Here is a 21348-nt window from a genome sequence, read left to right as displayed (position 1 = left end):
CCTGAAACAGGCCTTCTGGATCCGTTGTCTTTCTGTGCTTTCGGTCCAGAGATTGTCATGACCAGTCGTCACACATTTATTGAGCAATGCATACATCACAGTAACAGCTAGTGTCCCTGAAAGCAATCGTGGAATCACCTAACCAGACTACAGCATGCAACTTGAATGTTTCTTTTGAGGGCAGTCACGTTCCTTGTCATAAGCCGTTCAGCTGTTGCCTTACATTCATCAGAGGACACAAACAGGAATTTCACTCCCTGCATGTTTGAGCTCAGTGCCCATTTGTAAAAATCTTGGACATCTTGGATTAACACCTTACCACTACGTACGGCCTTGTCCGCCATTCTTTTAGTAGTTCCTCCAAGGCCATCGCAAGGGCCCTTGTCATGGCCTACCTCGAAGCAGTTCCAGCGAGCGTTTGAATTGAAAATCTTCTTGTGGTTGGCCACTGTAAAGAACACCTGTTTGTTTCTGTATTGGCTCGTTGGGCCATCTGTCCAATAATGAACCATTTCAAGATATGGATCAAGTAACTTTACTTCAGGCATGAGCTTGTCCAGAAATGCGTGGACAGTGGATGATGAATGTGAAAGTTTATCAGAAACAACAACGAAACTCTTGTGCAAGAGCTGTTGATCTGTGCTTCGGTAATATACCACGACAGGATGAATAGTTACACATGTCTGATTCCAATAAGCTGATTGAATTTCTTCAACAGATTTGCAGTTGAAGTTTTCGGCAAAGTCCATCTGAATCAAGATGTGATACTGTGGCAGATGTTCCTTTAGCCTCTGTATTTCCCTGAACTGCTTTTTCACTCGAAACACATGTTCCTTGAAATCAGAAATTTGAGTGTGCATGGTTTCCACAAAGATTTTCTTCTCTACTTCAGCCTCAACAATTCTCATTACCTTACCTAGGTCAGGGATAACACTTTGAACTCGATTCTAGCTTGTACTGGGAGCCAGTGGAGATTCATCAATATTGGTTTTACATTGGATGTTTTCTTGCAGCGATGAATAAGCCGAGCTGAGGCATTTTGTACTCTCTGAAGCTTCACGAGTAGATCTTGCCTTATGTTGATAAGCAAACTGTTGCCATAGTCAATCCTGGACAGAATCAGAGACCTGACTAACTGGCTAGTGGCTTCCTGAGTCAACAAATGTCTAATCTGGCCAATACTTCTCAGGTGGTAGAAGCAGATTCTACAGGTGTGCTGTATATGGTTGTCCATTGTCATATTAGAGTCTGGAAAGACACCAAGATCTTTCGCTGCATCAGAAAATGGTATTGATGAATCACCAATACGAAGCGAAGATTCAGAGATAGATTTTCGTTTAGTGTCTGTACCCACAAGAAGAACCTCTGTCTTGCTGTCGTTTAACTTAAGTTTGTTAGTCACCATCCAGGATTTTATCGCAGATGTGCAGTGTTCAAGGTCACTAAGTGCTGTAGAGGTATCTTGTTCGGGAAATGATTTGTGTAGCTGTGTGTCATCAGCGTACGAGTGATGAGCAACGTCATGGGCATCGATGACATCACAAAGAGAAGCTGTATATAGAGTGAATAGGATCGGTCCAAGGACCGAACCCTGAGGTATGCCGCAGTTAAGGGGAACTGGATCTGATGAGGCTTTATCGATGATCACTGATTGGCATCTATGATGAAGATAGGATTCAAACCACTTGTGAGCAGTTCCTGACAATCCAATTCGTGTCTTGAGGCAGTGAAATAGCTTGTCATGATCGATTGTGTCGAATGCCGCTGTTAGGTCTAATAGCACTAGCAGATTTAGGTTCCGCTTATCTGTAGAACGCAGAAGATCGTTTGTAATTCTTAACAGACATGTTTCCGTGCTATGACAGGCTCTATATGCCTACTGATATCTATCATTAAGACCAAATGCTTCAAGATGGGATGTCGGTCGTATTTTCACTGCTTTCTCGAGGATTTTTGACAGGAAAGATAAATTTGAAAAATGTGGAATGTCACGCCAGATTCTCTCAAGTTCTGTTGCAAGGTCAAGGACGTTATCTGGCGGATGAGGAAGACGGCGTAGACGTCGATCCATCTCGTCCCAAACATGCTCTATCGGGGAGAGATCCGGTGAATTTGCAGGCCAAAGCAGTAAGTCAACCCTTGCCATATGAGGGCGGGCATTGTCCTGTTGGAATGTTAACCCAGGGCCATGACGTTGCAGAAAAGGAATTGCCACAGGTCGGAGAATCTGATCCCTGTAGCCCACACCAGTTAAGTTGCCCTGAACAATCACCAAAGGAGTTCTTTGGCGTGCTGTTATTCCACCCCAAATCATCACGGAACCACCACCAAAGCGATTCCTCTCCAAGACACAGGCCTGTGCATAACGTTCTCCCATGCGTCTATAGGCACGTTGACGTCCATCACTATGGGAAATGTTAAACCTGGACTCATCTGTAAAAACAACATTTCTCCACCAAAACAAGGGTATGTGGACATGATTTCGGCACAACATTCAGCGAGCTTGTCGATGACGTTGTGTCAGGATAGGCCGTATGGCGGGACGTCGTGGTCTGATCCCGTGATGACGTAAACGGCGAAGTCCTGGGATGGTTCGGGCAGTCATCACTGCAGTCTGAAACCTGTGGCGATGATGGGTCACCCTTATCCATCTGTCCTGTCTTGGCGTTGTTACACGTGGACGTCATTTGTGTTCTGGTAGCGTCTCACCAGTGCAGAAATGGTGTTCCGCTGGCAGTGGAAATGTGCAGCCACTGGCCTCATGACGTTGTGCAGACGTGAGCCTTGGCATGCTATGCCTTTCAATAGCCGTTTAATTTTTTGAACAATCATAGGGGCAGGGGTTGTGACAGTATTGTGTGGCATTCATTTGCTCTGTTTCTCTTTCCCGGAATGCACGTGCAACAACGTATTGCACGTCTCAAGGACAAACCAACTGACGTCACGGAACGTGGCACGTGCATCCATGTTCGATACATGTCACTAATCTCTGAGTTTTTAATCCTTATGTGTCTACACAGGTTTGATAAATTTAGATTTTAAATTTTTGTATGCACAGTTTCTTTATGTGCCTAGTATATAAAAAATATTTAATTTTACTCTACACATATGCTTCAAAGGATCACAGAACTCCTGGCTTTCTTTGTTAAGTGCCCACCATTGACATCTTATCACTGTTGCTGTTTCACATGTACCTGTGAAGCTATCGGCTTCCTAGATTTCTTCATTTCCCACCTAATGAGGAGTAAGAATAGGTAGTAACTCATAAACGTCATGTCCCTCATATTACACAGGTTGGCATTCACGTCATGTCCCTCATACTACACAGGTTGGCATTCACGTCATGTCCCTCATATTACACAGGTTGGCATTCACGTCATGTCCCTCATATTACACAGGTTGGCATTCACGTCATGTCCCTCATATTACACAGGTTGGCATTCACGTCATGTCCCTCATACTACAGAGGTTGGCATTCACGTCATGTCCCTCATATTACACAGGTTGGCATTCACGTCATGTCCCTCATACTACAGAGGTTGGCATTCACGTCATGTCCCTCATACTACAGAGGTTGGCATTCATATATGTTTATCCCGTGAAAAGTATTGGCTGTATATGCATATTGATAGAGACACTTGCCATGAATCTATCTGAACTATAGCTTTTTTCTATTTTTTTTAGACTAGTGTTTATCTTATCTATTGCAATCTATGAAACAAATGTTGACCATCATATAGGGCTGAGTATTTTCAAATAAATTGTATAGCAATATATTGATATACTGGTATCCATACTGCTATATACAGGGAGCTAAATAGGCTAAATAGGCACTGATTGTATATGCAGATTCTACTTTTTTACATATTAAGGCCTAACAACAATTGGCTGTGGTAACATCCATCTATAACATAGGTTGAATATGGGGAGATACTTTCCTTTTTATACAATTCTTAGCACAAAACGTATGTTGGTTTGTCAATGAATAACAATGGGAAACAACAGGTGAATGAAAGCCTGTGTAGATTTGAACTTTAACCGTAGAGATTATGACAAAACTTCTTGTAATGTTTTACCCAATATACCAGTTCTGAGAAAAGATATTGCAACATGTATCGTTTTACAAGCACATTGCAGTATCATAAACCAGCAATACCATGCAGTCCTACCATCGACATGATCTAGTATATAATTCAGGCATAAAAATTACCAGTAACAATGCACCAAGTTTATGTGGATATTGGACCACCTGATGCCTGGTCATGATACCTATTTTCATGGCATTATTGCGTAAATTTAGTTGCATTTTGAACATTAATAGTTCATATTTTATAATTGTTCATGAAAAGATCAACATTTTTTATTCTCAGAGATTAAAAAGCTCTAATTTCCCATCTTTGTGCATGAAAAATAATCATTTATAACTCTCATAACATCAAAAAACATGATACAATTGCAAAATGTAAACGATACATAAACATATTTAAACCGATACTTTTAAAACTAAATATCGATACAGTTTTGAATGTATCAATAATCATATCATCTAAAAAAAAAGTATTGATGTATCATGGCATCCCTATAATTAAACATGTATAAATATCTTGTTTGAGTGGCATTTTAGAAGTTGAGACGTACAATATATAACAAGTTTTATGGATAACAACTTCTTTATTTTCGTGAGTGCGACGTTTCGATACAGATTCTTGTACCGTTGTCAAGCAAGAGTGATACATGAAGTGTAGGAGCTGCATATATATACTGTATATAACAATGAAACAACATAATAGACAAAGGAAACAACATAATTGCCATGATTGGCTAAGCAGTAAGCTGATGAAGCCAGTAAGTACATAAAGGATAGTGAATGGAAGCCAGAGATGTAGTTACAATGAGATGTTTATACAATGGATGCGAAGTTTATACAATAGACTGGGCTTGGTGGAGGAGTGGATCATAAGCAGATGGAATGAAGTATCCTTGGTCACGGTTGATGGTAGGCTTGTGGCGTTTGATGTGAATGGCTTCTGTGAGCTTCGTTTAGTGAAGTCCGTTTGGTTGTTGGCGAGAATGGTGTATAAATATGTATAAATATGTAAATTAATGTTATATTTAAACACATTTAAGAGAGCCACAGTAGATGCTGATCTCTGGTTACAGCAAATGTCCATTCAGGTTTGTTGATGTGTAAATATTTATGATGGACTGAAATCAATAATGGAATCGTGCTGAGTTATTGTATATTATCATTCACCATTATAGGACCAGTGTGAAACATGGTTTTGCTGGAGCAACTGACTACATATGAATCTCACAGTGCATAGGGTAGCTTATATCAGTGCCTTCATCTTCATATGAATGGAACTTGGGTATGGTTGTGGTGTATATGGGGTTTCTGTGTCTTTTCTTAAGTAGGCCAATTTTATTTCTTGTTTTACAGATCAGCCAGTATTCAAAAGGAATATTACTTTGACTGATGATTTTTTTCTTATTTTCTCCTTGCTACCTTTTGGTTTTCTGAGGACAGAAATCCGTAAAACAAGAAATAAAGTTTGTCACTCTTACCAGAGTTCTAAAAGTGTAACATCATACTAGCATTCTGTGATACTCTCTAAATAAACCAGATCTCTGAACAGACTATGAATATTTGAAAATATGGAGATGTTTGAAAAGATATTATGTGGAGACTGACCCTGAAGCAGAATGTAAATGTTGTATATTTTAAGTATGTATAAAGATTCAGAGTGACAAGAAAACTCTCCACAAGACGTATGACAAAAGGGATGATTTCAACTTTCCAATAGTCAACTTCCCTTTCATGTCGAGCAATATTTCAACAGCTCCAGCCTTTGGTGTTTACATTTCACAACTTTTGAGGTACAATCCAGCGTGCTCTTTTATAAGGATTTCAAAGAGCGTCATTCTACTCTTGCCCAGAAGTTGTTTGATCAACGTTAGAACATTCAAAGCCTCAGTAAAGTTTTCAAGAGGTTTTATGGTAGACAGACCCCCTCTGTGGTGTAGTGGTTAGAGCGTCCACCCGGAGAGCGGAAGGTCGCGGGTTCGATCCCCGACCGCATCATACCAAAAGATGTTAAAATATGGTACTTGTTGGTCCCTGCCTGGCTCTCGGCATTAATGGTTACAAGGACTGGTCGGCTCGGAGTCAGTATCATGTGTCTGAGTGGGGTATTCATGCTTCACTGCGGCATGGTATCTCAGTGGGCTAGGACTATAAAATCAGCATACGTCTGGGCTAGTACAAGCAGCCGCACATACACATACACACGCATGCACGTCGTCATATGAGCGAAATACATGTATTCTCAAGCACGACGTTAAACCCAATTTCACCTCACCTCACCTTTTTTGGTAGACAGGTGGATGAAATTTCGTAAATTTGATGCATCAGTGACAAAACTTATGTCTGATGCAATTCCCTATTTTGACTTATACCATACCTTCCCGAATTATTTCAGGTGAACAATTGACTAGACTAAGCATATGTTTATGAGAGGTGTCACCGGAGGGGCAGGATACGCTCACCTATTCGCGAACACCTGGTATCATCACTATTCCAAAGTGATTCATAAACACATGATTTGTCATCGTACCGCATGGTGACAATCGCTGGACAAACAACATCGTACAGCGGTAATACTGCTGAAACAACTGTACAATCGACTCTGCTTTTAGCAGAATATTTTGGGGACATGGAAAGGGTTTTGTTCCTTCTATTTTAAACTTAGGTAGATAATTTACTTTGGTATTGTAACAACTTTTTTAAACTGACCCTAACACACTGTTTGTATCCCTCGGTAGAGTACTTATCCGAGTTAGTGTGGACTTCTCTTTGTCTTCGGGGCGGTGGGGTAGCCTAGTGGTTAAAGCGTTGGCTCGTCACGCCGAGGATCCGGGTTCGATTCCCCACATGGGCACAATGTGTTAAGCCCATTTCTGGTGTCCCCCGCCGTGATATTGCTGGAATGTTGCTAAAAGCGGCGTAAAACTAAACTCAGTCAGTCAGTCTCTTTGTCTTCCGCAGCTTGGTCCAGCCATGGACTTCTATTGTTTCTGTAGCATTGAGTTCATAAACAGTATACCCTGGTTATAATGCCACCATTTGTCCAGGAGAAAATGTGGCATTATATCCAGGGTGGCATTATAACCAGATAGGACAGTTAGTGGCCTTTTGGCTTTAAAGAAAACAAGTCATTACTTTGTTGATCCAGCAGTTAGCCATTGTAACAGGTGTTACTTGCTCCATGTTTTCTTCACATGGTGTATACTGTCACTCAACGGGATGGTTGGTGGTACGGCATTGTCTATGCAATCAACAAGGTGATTGGGCACATGTCTCCTGTAATGGTTGTGATAGCACTGCACTTACCGGGGGAAATTTATTTAAATGGCTTTTGCATTTATATTGATCATAAGGGGGTAAGATGTGGTGTTTTAGTCTTGTTGATTATTCATTTATCATTTTAATTGTATGTTTGTTATATTGTTTTTTGTTAAATAATATTATATTTTAAAAGCTCAATTATGAAGGATTACAATTCCACCCGGTAATTCCGCGCACCTAAGCACATTGTCTGCAACACGGCAACTAACGTCTCTTATTTTTTGTGGTTTAAGTAACTAAACATGCTGGTATGCATCATATTTACCTAGAAATATAACTTTTATTGATGACTATAAGATTCTAACAATGCATTATGCAACTTGCCATGAATCTATCTGAACTATAGCTTTTTTCTATTTTTTTTAGACTAGTGTTTATCTTATCTATTGCAATCTATGAAACAAATGTTGACCATCATATAGGGCTGAGTATTTTCAAATAAATTGTATAGCAATATATTGATATACTGGTATCCATACTGCTATATACAGGGAGCTAAATAGGCACTGATTGTATATGCAGATTCTACATGCAGATTCTACTTTTTTACATATTAAGGCCTAACAACAATTGGCTGTGGTAACATCCATCTATAACATAGGTTGAATATGGGGAGATACTTTCCTTTTTATACAATTCTTAGCACAAAACGTATGTTGGTTTGTCAATGAATAACAATGGGAAACAACAGGTGAATGAAAGCCTGTGTAGATTTGAACTTTAACCGTAGAGATTATGACAAAACTTCTTGTAATGTTTTACCCAATATACCAGTTCTGAGAAAAGATATTGCAACATGTATCGTTTTACAAGCACATTGCAGTATCATAAACCAGCAATACCATGCAGTCCTACCATCGACATGATCTAGTATATAATTCAGGCATAAAAATTACCAGTAACAATGCACCAAGTTTATGTGGATATTGGACCACCTGATGCCTGGTCATGATACCTATTTTCATGGCATTATTGCGTAAATTTAGTTGCATTTTGAACATTAATAGTTCATATTTTATAATTGTTCATGAAAAGATCAACATTTTTTATTCTCAGAGATTAAAAAGCTCTAATTTCCCATCTTTGTGCATGAAAAATAATCATTTATAACTCTCATAACATCAAAAAACATGATACAATTGCAAAATGTAAACGATACATAAACATATTTAAACCGATACTTTCAAAACTAAATATCACTACAGTTTTGAATGTATCGATAATTGTATCATCTTAAAAAAAGTATTAATGTATCATGGCATCCCTATAATTAATCATGTATAAATATGTAGATTAATGTTATATTTAAACCCATTTAAGAGAGCCACTGTAGAGTTATTGTATATTATCATTCACCATTATAGGACCAGTGTGAAACATGGTTTTGCTGGAGCAACTGACTACATATGAATCTCACAGTGCATGTGGTAGCTTATATCAGTGCCTTCATCATCTTTATATGAATGGAACTTGGGTATGGTTGTGGTGTATATGGGGTTTCTGTGTCTTTTCTTAAGTAGGCCAATTTTATTTCTTGTTTTACAGATCAGCCAGTATTCAAAAGGAATATTACTTTGACTGATGATTTTTTTCTTATTTTCTCCTTGCTACCTTTTGGTTTTCTGAGGACAGAAATCCGTAAAACAAGAAATAAAGTTTGTCACTCTTACCAGAGTTCTAAAAGTGTAACATCGTACTAGCATTCTGTGATACTCTCCAAATAAACCAGATCTCTGAACAGACTATGAATATTTGAAAATATGGAGATGTTTGAAAAGATATTATGTGGAGACTGACCCTGACGCAGCTTGGTCCAGCCATGGACTTCTATTGTTTCTGTAGCGTTGAGTTCATATAGAGTATACCCTGGTTATAATGCCACCATTTGTCCAGGAGAAAATGTGGCATTATATCCAGGGTGGCATTATAACCAGATAGGACAGTTAGTGGCCTTTTGGCTTTAAAGAAAACAAGTCATTACTTTGTTGATCCAGCAGTTAGCCATTGTAACAGGTGTTACTTGCTCCATGTTTTCTTCACATGGTGTATACTGTCACTCAACGGGATGGTTGGTGGTACGGCATTGTCTATGCAATCAACAAGGTGATTGGGCACATGTCTCCCTGTAATGGTTGTGATAGCACTGCACTTACCGGGGAAATTTATTTAAATGGCTTTTGCATTTATATTGATCATAAGGGGGTAAGATGTGGTGTTTTAGTCTTGTTGATTATTCATTTATCATTTTAATTGTATGTTTGTTATATTGTTTTTTGTTAAATAATATTACATTTTAAAAGCACAATTATGAAGGATTACAATTCCACCCGGTAATTCCGCGCACCTAAGCACATTGTCCGCAACACGGCAACTAACGTCTCTTATTTTTTGAAGAAAACGAATTTTCATAAAACTGTCAATTTATCTGTCAATTACTGTTCGTGATTAAAAGCCAGACCCTTGTACAAATGTCCCGATTTCAAATCAAACCTAAATGTTGTAGCAGATGATGTTTACCTTTGATACGGGAAGTACGCTATTGCAGCGGAATTACCGGACTTGCTTGTATTATTTCAGCTGACAATAATTTGTAAGGTAAAAGAATGCATAGAAAAATGAATATGTACTCTTCGTTGTTCTTTCAAAACAGGATTCCACTAACTACTTCTGTATAACTGGTGTATAACTGGTGCATAACTGGTGTATAACTGGTGTGTTACTGTATAACTATCTGAACTAAATTAACGCAATATAGATTATGTATTATATGCCAGTAATGTGCCTTACGATCTTCACAAAGGTGAATAATGTGATGTTTACATGCTGTAACATATACTGCTGGAATAAAGTAATTATTTGATGTCATGTCATTATTTATGCTAAAAGAGATAACATCATGATTTGTGGTGTTTTCCTTAATCACTGTTTAACTGTTGACAGGATAATATCAAAATCTGTATGATTTTGACACTTGGCATCGTGACACGCCCTTGAAAGAATGTATTGTCAAAAGGCAGTTCAGAAATTCAGCATGGTGTGTGTCTACCATTGGTGTTAATGCATGCTTGACAACAACGACGCATAGACGACAATAAGCGATTGACGGAAGCTTGGGGAATGTTGTTCCATGTCTGAACCAACGCTTGTCCCAAAGGCCCAATGATCTCCTGTATAGCAGACCTGTCCCATTGCCAGTGACAATGACAAGCTGTGTCCCACCATGAGATGTGATGCCAAAATGGTGTCACCACTAAACTGCCCGCGTTGAACAACACACACATCAGCATACCGTTCAGCTTACCTTTCTGTACACCCTTGCCCTGCCATCTGAGCTGTCTAGATGAAATCACGACTCGTCAGTGAACAAAACATCATCTCAGTCTTGTTTCTTGTACCGTAGATGCTATCTGTACCAGGCAAGACGTAGGGGCAGAAAGTTGTGCTCCCTCAGTCAGTTATGTACAGCCCTGGAACTGGACGGCCATGAACAGTCCCAGCAGTCAAACTTGCCATCTGGAATCAATTCCTCAGATAGGTCAGCAGAATGTGGTTGTCTTGCTGATGCGAAGTCATGGGTGGACGGCCAGCCGACCCGAAGCAAATCCTCCCCAGTATGTTTACATGTCTCCATAGACACCATTCAATAGACACCAAAATGTCTGGCCAATTCATTCTGGGCCATTCCAGTCTCAAGCATACCCACGTCGCGGAGATGCTGATTTTCTGTAAGCCGTGGCATGATGTACGCGCAGTTTGAAATTAACGTGTTTTTCACAACATTCAGAGGCTATAGAATAATCAACTATTCTTAAACTGTCAGTATCAGGTGTGTGAACTTCATGTGCCAAAAAGCATGCAAAAAGTAAGTTTATTGTGCACAAAGTGCATATGCCACACGCAATACGTGACATCAAATTTCATGCAAAGGGTTATTTATATAACTTTTCAAGTAACATTTATTTTATTTTATTTTATGTTATGTGCAGTTATGCACAGTTACTCTGCACTCCGTTAGTATATGAACCAAATGTGTTTTAATGAAAATGTGATTGTAACATATACTACTCGAAACAAGTTAAGGGTCAAAACTTTTAATGGCCATAACTACAAATCTAGATAACAGTGAAATGTAGCGATCATATAGCAACTCGAGCCAACCTTTCATGATAACCATAACGGGAGACAAAACCAGCAGGAATGTCAGTTATTGCTGATCAATAAGACCAAAGTGACCTGTCAGAAGTGAAAACTGAAACGCCACACTGGACTAATAACGGATGTAACCAACTCGAGCATTACGACAAGCAGTACACCTCTCATACTGTTCACCAGACGTTGGAAGAAGGCTTGGGGTATTGCCTGCCATTCTGCAATGAGATACTGGGCCAGTTCTGCACGGTTGTTTGGAGGAGCGTGGTTGTTACCAAGCCGACGTCCCAACTCCTCCCAAGCATGTTCCATAGGGGCTAAATCTGCTGAATATGCCGGGTATTCCATGTGCTGAACATAGTTCTGTTTAAGAAAGCCCGTCACAGCACAGGCACTGTGTTGTCGGGCATTGTCATGTGGAATATGGATCCGACGGTAACACGTTGTAAACATGGCAAAACAAGGGGTCTGATAATCTCCCGTAGACAGCGATATCCGGTCAAGTTATCATGAATGACATGGAGAGGTGTCCTTTGAAAGGAAAACGCACCCCAAACCATGACACCCCCGCCTCCATATGGCAAACGTTGGTTGACGTTAACGTCAGGCAAACTTCCCTCCTGGATGCCGATACACACAAGTTCTACCATCATTGAACTGTAGAGTAAACCTAGAATCGACGGGAAAAGAACTGACGCCCACTGATCACGATGCCAACGAACATTGCGTCTACACCAGTCATATCTTGCCATCAAGTGTCGCTGAAGGAGTGGTGGTCGTACTGCTGGTCGCCGTGCCCGAAGATAATTCCTCCTCAGTCGGTTCCTGACAGTCAGGGTACCTGTGGCAGCTCTCAGTTGGGCACGAAGTGGTCTGGCAGTTACTCTGCATTGTCGAAGGACCATGTTTGTCAGGTATCGGTCTTCTCTAGGAGTTGTTGATGGAGGCCTGCCAGAACGTGGTCGATTATTCAGCGTTCCAGTGACACGAAACCGTTGCTATAACCTTCCAATGACACTCTGACTCACATTAAGTCTCTGAGCCACACTGCGTTGAGTTTTACCATCTTGAAGCCAAGCAAGAGCTCTTCCTCTGTATATCATGCTCAGTTGACGTCCTGCCATTGTTTGAATTTCAAGTGACAATAGCAATGTGGCAATTGCAAGTTTTATGGGGAAAATAAGCACGCGCAACACTAATCCAAACAACAACGTGCAAATGCTGTTCATGATGAAACATCATCTCCCACAAGCACAGTGGTGGCGCTTCTGTAAAGCACTCAATGTTTCAATTTGTTCATTCTTTAAAACCCTACCACGTGATGACTATTGGCAACACGGTTATCTGCAGCCTTTATCCAGGTTCTGCAATGGTTTTGGGGCGGTGGGGTAGCCTAATGGTTAAAGCGTTGGCTCGTCACGCCGAAGACCCCGGGTTCGAATCCCCACATGGGCACAATGTGTGAAGCCCATTTCTGGTGTCCCCCGCCGTGATGTTGCTGGAATATTGCTAAAAGCGGCGTAAAACCAAACTCAGTCAGTCAGTCAGTCTGCAATGGTTTTGAATAAACTACCATACATGGAATGTAAAATTTCATTCATATATAATGCAACCAGCCACATCAATAACATTGCATGATGACACCGCATGACCCGTAACTTGTTTTGAGTAGTATATATCAGCACAGTATTTGTGACTACAGTTGGTCCAGTAAGGACTTCTTCAGAGCGTACACCTTGATCTCAATCCGTTTTATTGCTTGAACATTATATTTCTTGGTTTTAGGTCACCTTAATGTGGAAGAAATATTTAACTGAAAATTTCACATTCAGCATTTCACTGAAACACAGTAGAACTAACTAAAATCTTGAAACTATGCAGCACACTCACTGAAACTATGCACCACATCACTGAAACTATGCATCACTTCACTGAAACTATGCATCACTTCACTAATAGCACACAGCACCCTCACTGAAACTATGCACCACTTCACTGAAACTATGCACCACTTCACTGAAACTATACACCACTTCACTAAAACTATGCACCACTTCACAGAAACTATGCACCACTTCACTGAAACTTTGCTGCACCCTCACTGAAACTATGCAGCACCCTCACTGAAACTTTGCACCACCCTCACTGAAACTATGCACCTCTTCACTGAAACTATGCAGCACCCACACTGAAACTATGCAGCAGCCTCACTGAAACTATGCACCACTTCACTGAAAGTATACACCACTTCACTGAAACTTTGCACCACCCTCACTGAAACTATGCACCACTTCACTGAAACTATGCAGCACCCTCAATGAAACTCTGCACCACTTCACTGAAACTATGCAGCACCCACACTGAAACTATGCAGCACCCTCACTGAAACTATGCACCACTTCACTGAAGCTATGCAGCACCCTCACTGATACTATGCACCATCCTCACTGAAACTATGCACCACTTCACTGAAACTATGCAGCACCCACACTGAAACTATGCAGCACCCACACTGAAACTATGCAGCACCCACACTGAAACTATGCACCACTTCACTGAAACTATGCAGCACCCACACTGAAACTATGCAGCACCCACACTGAAACTATGCTCCACTTCACTGAAACTATGCACCACTTCACTGAAACTATGCTGCACCCTCACTGAAACTATGCAGCACCCACACTAAAACTATGCACCACTTCACTGAAGCTATGCAGCACTTCACTGAAACTATACACCACTTCACTAAAACTATGCACCACTTCACAGAAACTATGCACCACTTCACTGAAACTATGCATGCACCCTTCACTGAAACTATGAGCACTCACTGAGCTGCACTTCACTGAAACTATGCAGCACCCTCACTGAAACTATGCAGCACTTCACCACTTCACTGAGCTATGCAGCACCCTCACTGAAACTATGCAGCACCCACACTGAAACTATGCACCACTTCACTGAAACTATGCACCACTTCACTGAAACTATGCAGCACCCTCACTGAAACTATGCACCACTTCACTGAAACTATGCACCACTTCACTGAAACTATGCACCACTTCACTGAAACTATGCTGCACCCTCACTGAAACTATGCAGCACCCACACTGAAACTATGCACCACTTCACTGAAGCTATGCAGCACCCTCACTGACTGCAGCACCCACACTGAAACTATGCACCACTTCACTGAAACTATGCACCACTTCACTGAAACTATGCAGCACCCTCACTGAAACTATGCACCACCCTCACTGAAACTATGCACCACTTCACTGAAACTATGCACCACTTCACTGAAACTATGCAGCACCCACACTGAAACTATGCACCACTTCACTGAAACTATGCACCACTTCACTGAAACTATGCACCACTTCACAGAAACTATGCACCACTTCACTGAAACTCTGCTGCACCCTCACTGAAACTATGCAGCACCCACACTGAAACTATGCACCACTTCACTGAAACTATACACCACTTCACTGAAACTATGCACCACTTCACTGAAACTATGCAGCACCCACACTGAAACTATGCACCACTTCACTGAAACTATGCACCACTTCACTGAAACTATGCAGCACCCACACTGAAACTATGCACCACTTCACTGAAACTATGCACCACTTCACTGAAACTATGCAGCACCCTCACTGAAACTATGCAGCACCCACACTGAAACTATGCAGCACCCTCACTGAAGCACTATGCACCACCCACTGAAACTATGCAGCACTTCACTGAAACTATGCAGCACCCTGAAACTATGCACTGAAACTATGCAGCACCACACTGAAACTCTGCACTGGCTATGCCACTTCACTGAAACTATGCAGCACTTCACTGAAACTATGCAGCACCCTCACACTGAAACTATGCAGCACCCTCACTGACCTATGCTCACCCTCACTGAAACTATGCAGCACCCTCACTGAAACTATGCAGCACCTCACTGAAACTATGCAGCACCCTCACTGAAACTATGCACCACCCTCACCATGAAACTATGCAGCACCCTCACTGAAACTATGCAGCACCCTCACTGAAACTATGCAGCACCCTCACTATGCAGCACCCTTTGCACTAAACTGCAGCCACTTCACTGAAACTATGCAGCACCCTCACTGAAACTATGCAGCACCCATCAATGAAACTATGCAGCACCACTTCACTGAAACTATGCAGCACCCCTCACTGCTATGCACCCTTCACTGAAACTATGCACCTCTGAAGCTATGCACCACTTCACTGAAACTATGCAGCACCCACTTCACTGAAACTATGCACCACTTCACTGAAACTATGCACCACTTCACTGAAACTATGCACCCTTCACATCTATGCAGCACCCTCACTGAAACTATGCACCACCACACTGAAACTATGCACCACCCACACTGAAACTATGCACCACCACTCACTGAAACTATGCACCACTTCACTGAAACTATGCACCACTTCACTGAAACTATGCAGCACCCACACTGAAACTATGCACCACTTCACTGAAACTATGCACCACTTCACAGAAACTATGCACTGCAACTACACTGAAACTATGCACCACTTCACTGAAACTATGCACCACCCTTCACTGAAACTATGCAGCACCCTCACTGAAACTATGCAGCACACTCCTCACTGAAACTCTGCAGCACCTCACTGAAACGGTATGCAGCACCCACACTGAAACTATGCTGCAGCACCCTCACTGAAACTATGCAGCACTTCAATGAAAACTCTGCAGCACCCTCACTGAAACTATGCAGCACCCTCAATGAAACTATGCAGCACCCTCACTGAAACTATGCAGCACCCTCACTGAAACTATGCAGCACCCTCACTGAAACTATGCAGCACCCTCACTGAAACTATGCAGCACCCTCACTGAAACTATGCTGAAACTATGCAGCACCCTCACTGAAACTATGCAGCACCCTCACTGAAACTATGCAGCACCCTCAATGAAACTCTGCAGCACCTCACTGAAACTATGCAGCACCCTCAATGAAACTCTGCAGCACCCTCACTGAAACTATGCAGCACCCTCACTGAAACTATGCAGCACCCTCACTGAAACTCTGCAGCACCCTCACTGAAACTATGCAGCACCCTCAATGAAACTCTGCAGCACCCTCACTGAAACTCTGCAGCACCCTCACTGATACTATGCACCATCCTCACTGAAGCTATGCACCACTTCACTGAAACTATGCACCACTTCACTGAAACTATGCAGCACCCACACTGAAACTATGCAGCACCCTCACTGAAACTATGCAGCACCCTCACTGAAACTATGCACCACTTCACTGAAACTATGCAGCACCCACACTAAAACTATGCAGCACCCACACTGAAACTATGCTCCACTTCACTGAAACTATGCACCACTTCACTGAAACTATGCTGCACCCTCACTGAAACTATGCACCACTTCACTGAAACTCTGCTGCACCCTCACTGAAACTATGCAGCACCCTCACTGAAACTATGCAACACTTCACTGAAACTATGCACCACTTCACTGAAACTACTGCTACACCCTCTAAAACTATGCACCACCTCACTGAAAACTATGCACCACTTCACTGAAACTATACACCACTTCACTGAAACTATGCAGCACCCACACTGAAACTATGCAGCACCCACACTGAAACTATGCACCACTTCACTGAAACTATGCACCACTTCACTGAAACTATACACCACTTCACTGAAACTATGCACCACTTCACTGAAACTATGCACCACTTCACTGAAACTATGCACCACTTCACTGAAACTATGCACCACTTCACTGAAACTCTGCAGCACCCTCACTGAAACTATGCAGCACCCACACTGAAACTATGCACCACTTCACTGAAACTATGCATCACTTCACTGAAACTATGCACCACTTCACTGAAACTATGCACCACTTCACTGAAACTATGCAGCACCCACACTGAAACTATGCAGCACCCACACTGAAACTATGCAGCACCCTCACTGAAACTATGCAGCACCCTCACTGAAACTATGCAGCACCCTCACTGAAACTATGCAGCACCCTCACTAAAACTATGCAGCACCCTCACTGAAACTATGCAGCACCCTCACTGAAACTATGCAGCACCCTCACTGAAACTATGCAGCACCCTCACTGAAACTATGCAGCACCCTCACTGAAACTGTGCTGCACCCTCACTGAAACTATGCAGCACCCTCACTGAAACTATGCAGCACCCACACTGAAACTATTCAGCACCCTCACTGAAACTATGCAGCACCCTCACTGAAACTATGTTGCACCCTCACTGAAACTATGCAGCACCCTCACTGAAACTATGCTGCACCCTCACTGAAACCCGGCAGCACTGAAACCATGCAACATCTATTTTTAATCGCTTACACCAGCTTTGGTCTGTTTCTTTGGTCTTTTGTTAATTATCACATTTATCTGTGCGAGTTCATGTTAAACATCAGACATACGGGTTTTCCATTACATCTGGGGTGATGTTTGTGTGGCTTTTCTTGTTCAACCAGCTGAACCATAATGGATAGGACCGGATAAACGTGCAATCATGTTTATATCTAATGTTCAACAATATCATTTCCATGATCATAATGTATGTACTCAAGGTCAAAAGTTAATGTGTTAATAAATGAGAACATTTTTATAACGCATTTTAATATTCTTTATAATACAATTAATACATAACCCAAATAGGGCCCTGGCGGTTGTTTTTAGTTTTGCTTGTGTTTTTCGTGCTTTCAAGAAGTCCGTTGAAAAAAAGCATAAAACGTGCCCTTTAAAAAGTGTGGCTCTTAACCTCGAATCGTTGTGACCCAAATCACTGTTCAGATGTCGACGGGTCCGAAAAACACAAATTAGGAATAATCTGCTTGTATTTCTCTATGCAACGGCTAACCGAAAATGAAAGATTGCGAGCCATTGGAATGCTTGAAACCGGAACACGTACCGTACGTCGTACAGCAGTTAAACGTCCACAGGACCACCATATACCTATTGTGGAGACGTTATCAACTAAATGCCGTCGTTGCAGTTCCTGATGTCGACAAAATATCGCCAAGGACCATTCGCTGGCGTCTGGCTGCACACGGGATACGTGCTAGACGTCCTGCCAGACGACGAATTTTGACATTACGTCACCAGCGTCTACGACTCTAGTGGTGCAAACAACATCTGCGGTCTAGAGCACGTGAGTGTAAACATGCTCTCTTCACCAGGTTCAGGACACCCCTAGAAACAAGGATAATGGGTCATTCCGGTGATTATCCCTAAAAATAGGGATGGAACAAGCCCACCTTGGGCATAAAAACGTGCGTTGAGCTCGCTCGCGGTCTTCCACAACACTGGCGAGCAATGGTATGTTGACATTTTGCACCACGTGCGTGCACGTGAACACCGAGTTATCCAGAGAAACTGGGAATTTACCGCACCTTGGTCGACTGGTCCGAAACAAATATGACCTGCCTCGCCATTTTGCACATTAATGCCCGTCTACAGTCATATTAAATGCTTTTATGCACATTCATGTCACTCACCGAGTGGAACGATGTCTCCCCTCTGCACACGTGTAACCCGGAAGTTGCACTTGACTCGCACACGAACGTCCCCAAAGGGACGTAATGATGAGTCACCCCTCGATGTCAGTAGAATCTACGGAAGCCCAAATTGACCATAAAACCCCTGACATAATGCTCAAAAATTGAACTACAAATGTCGGCAATCCGGTGTCAGAGGGTGTGGAAATAGCATTGGTGTGAGAAAAAAAATGATAAATGTGAACATTGAAGAGTGAGTGAGTGAGAATGGTGGTACGCCGCTTGGAACAATAGTCCAGCAATATCACGGCGGGAGACACCACAAATGGCCATCACACATTGTACCCATGTGGGGATGCGAACCGGGGCCATGGGCGTGACGAGCGAACGCTTGAACCACGGGGCTACCCCACCGCCCCGACCATTGAAGATGTTATTTAATATAATCCAGTTGTTGCATAGGATCCAAGGGAAAAAAAAACAAGGATGAAATGGACGGGGCAGGTCATATTTGTTTCGGACCAGTCGACCAAGGTGCGGTAAATTCCCAGTTTCTCTGGATAACTCGGTGTTCACGTGCACGCACATGGTGCAAAATGTCAACATACCATTGCTCGCCAGTGTTGTGGAAGACCGCGAGCGAGCTCAACGCACGTTTTTATGCCCAAGGTGGGCTTGTTCCATCCCTATTTTTAGGGATAATCACCGGAATGACCCATTATCCTTGTTTCTAGGGGTGTCCTGAACCTGTTCACTGACGAGTCCAGATTCCTCTTGCACCCCACTAATGGCCGAAGCCGAGTATATCGGCGACGTGGTGAGCGTTTTGGCGGCGGTGGAATGGTGATTTGGGGTGGGATAACGAGTGCTGGATGCACGCCTTTGCTTGTCATCAATGAAAATTTTAACGGCTCTAAGATTTTTAATCGAGTCGCCATACCGTTTCTCCAGCAGAATGGTCCAGGAATGATCTTCTAGCAGGACAACGCCAGACCTCATGTCGCCAGGGAGGTTCAGCAGTTCTTGGCGCAGCACAATGTTAACAATACCCGCCGGTTGGGCACGAAACAAATCTAAAATCATCGAATGACAATTCGATTGTGTTCCCGAAAACAACTCAGATCGGGGAATTGCATGGGACTACAAATCACGTGAAAAACAAAGCCCGAATACTCACAACTCCACAAAACAAACCGACCAAGTAATGGACGCTTCCCGAAATCCGAAGTCCTAATAATTACAGACATTTTACCCTAACCACAAATTGAGATGATCCAATCCATACTAGTTGTGGAATAAATCGTACATATCCGTATGAATCGTCTTAAGACGTCCATTGCAAGTTACAGAAGCTCCCGATAAAAATAGCATACTTTCATAAAGTTACGTGTGATAAGACACGAACCAAACCAATACCGTTTATGTCCAAGGACATTTGATAGCCACATACGTCACATTCTAAACAAAGCAGTAGTTAATTTAAAGCTTCAATACCCTAAAATCACCACCATTGCACTCTCTTGCCGTTCTGGCGTACAACTTGCGTAATGAGAAATTCAGGTCACACTGTACACAAACACTGTCAATAATATTAAGTATGTCCAAAATGTTTGAAACGTCCAGAAACTCAAGAGATAAGTTGTTTGACAGACAGTCCCAGTCCTATTTCGTCATGTTTGAAATATTTGTCATTTGCATCACTTACAAACCTTCTTCCACTCATTCCAGATCTGTATCAAACTGTAAACATACAATGCATCAAATATGAATACATGGAAATATTTTGTTATGGCCACTCATTCCAACCATTGGTTACTCTTAAAGACAGTCATTATGGGCTATATTTCCCTATGTTCATATAGAATATAGGTTTACAAGGAAATATGTCGACACGCAGCATCTCCACTCAGCCACAACAGTCTTATTACAGTTCTTTGTAAGTGAGTGAGTGAGTTGGGTTTTACACCGCAATATTCCAGCAATATCACGGCGGGGAAACCAGAAATGGGCTTCACAACAGTTTTTGTAATGCTTGTCACTTTTTCTTTTCCTTTTTCTTTTCATTCTCGACCGACGTTTGCTGAACTTAACACGGATGTGACAAATGTGGTCCACTGGTTGGATAAGTTTATACCCTGGGGTGTACGCCCAGGCATACGCGACTCAGTGGAATAAGACTGTGGCGTGAGCATGTTATTTTCATAAAGAGTCAGTCATCTTTCTGG

General features: G+C 42.1%; 1 long non-coding RNA gene across 1 annotated transcript in view; it reads right to left on the bottom strand.

Annotated features, from left to right (window-relative positions):
• LOC124257024 overlaps nt 1–19215 on the bottom strand; it is a 31038-nt gene extending 11823 nt beyond the window's left edge. The window contains exons 1-2 of the long non-coding RNA XR_006893163.1: nt 19124–19215; nt 10707–10918 (exon numbers count right to left, since the gene is read on the bottom strand). This is a non-coding gene — a long non-coding RNA (uncharacterized LOC124257024). The remainder of the gene's footprint in view (nt 1–10706; nt 10919–19123) is intronic.
• Nucleotides 19216–21348: the final 2133 nt, after the last annotated feature.

This window comes from Haliotis rubra, unplaced genomic scaffold (assembly GCF_003918875.1).
Source record: "Haliotis rubra isolate DU_JTF1 unplaced genomic scaffold, ASM391887v1 Scf648, whole genome shotgun sequence".
NCBI lineage: Eukaryota > Metazoa > Mollusca > Gastropoda > Lepetellida > Haliotidae > Haliotis > Haliotis rubra.
Note: the sequence above shows the minus strand (reverse complement) of the source record. Positions and strands in the feature narration are given on the sequence as shown.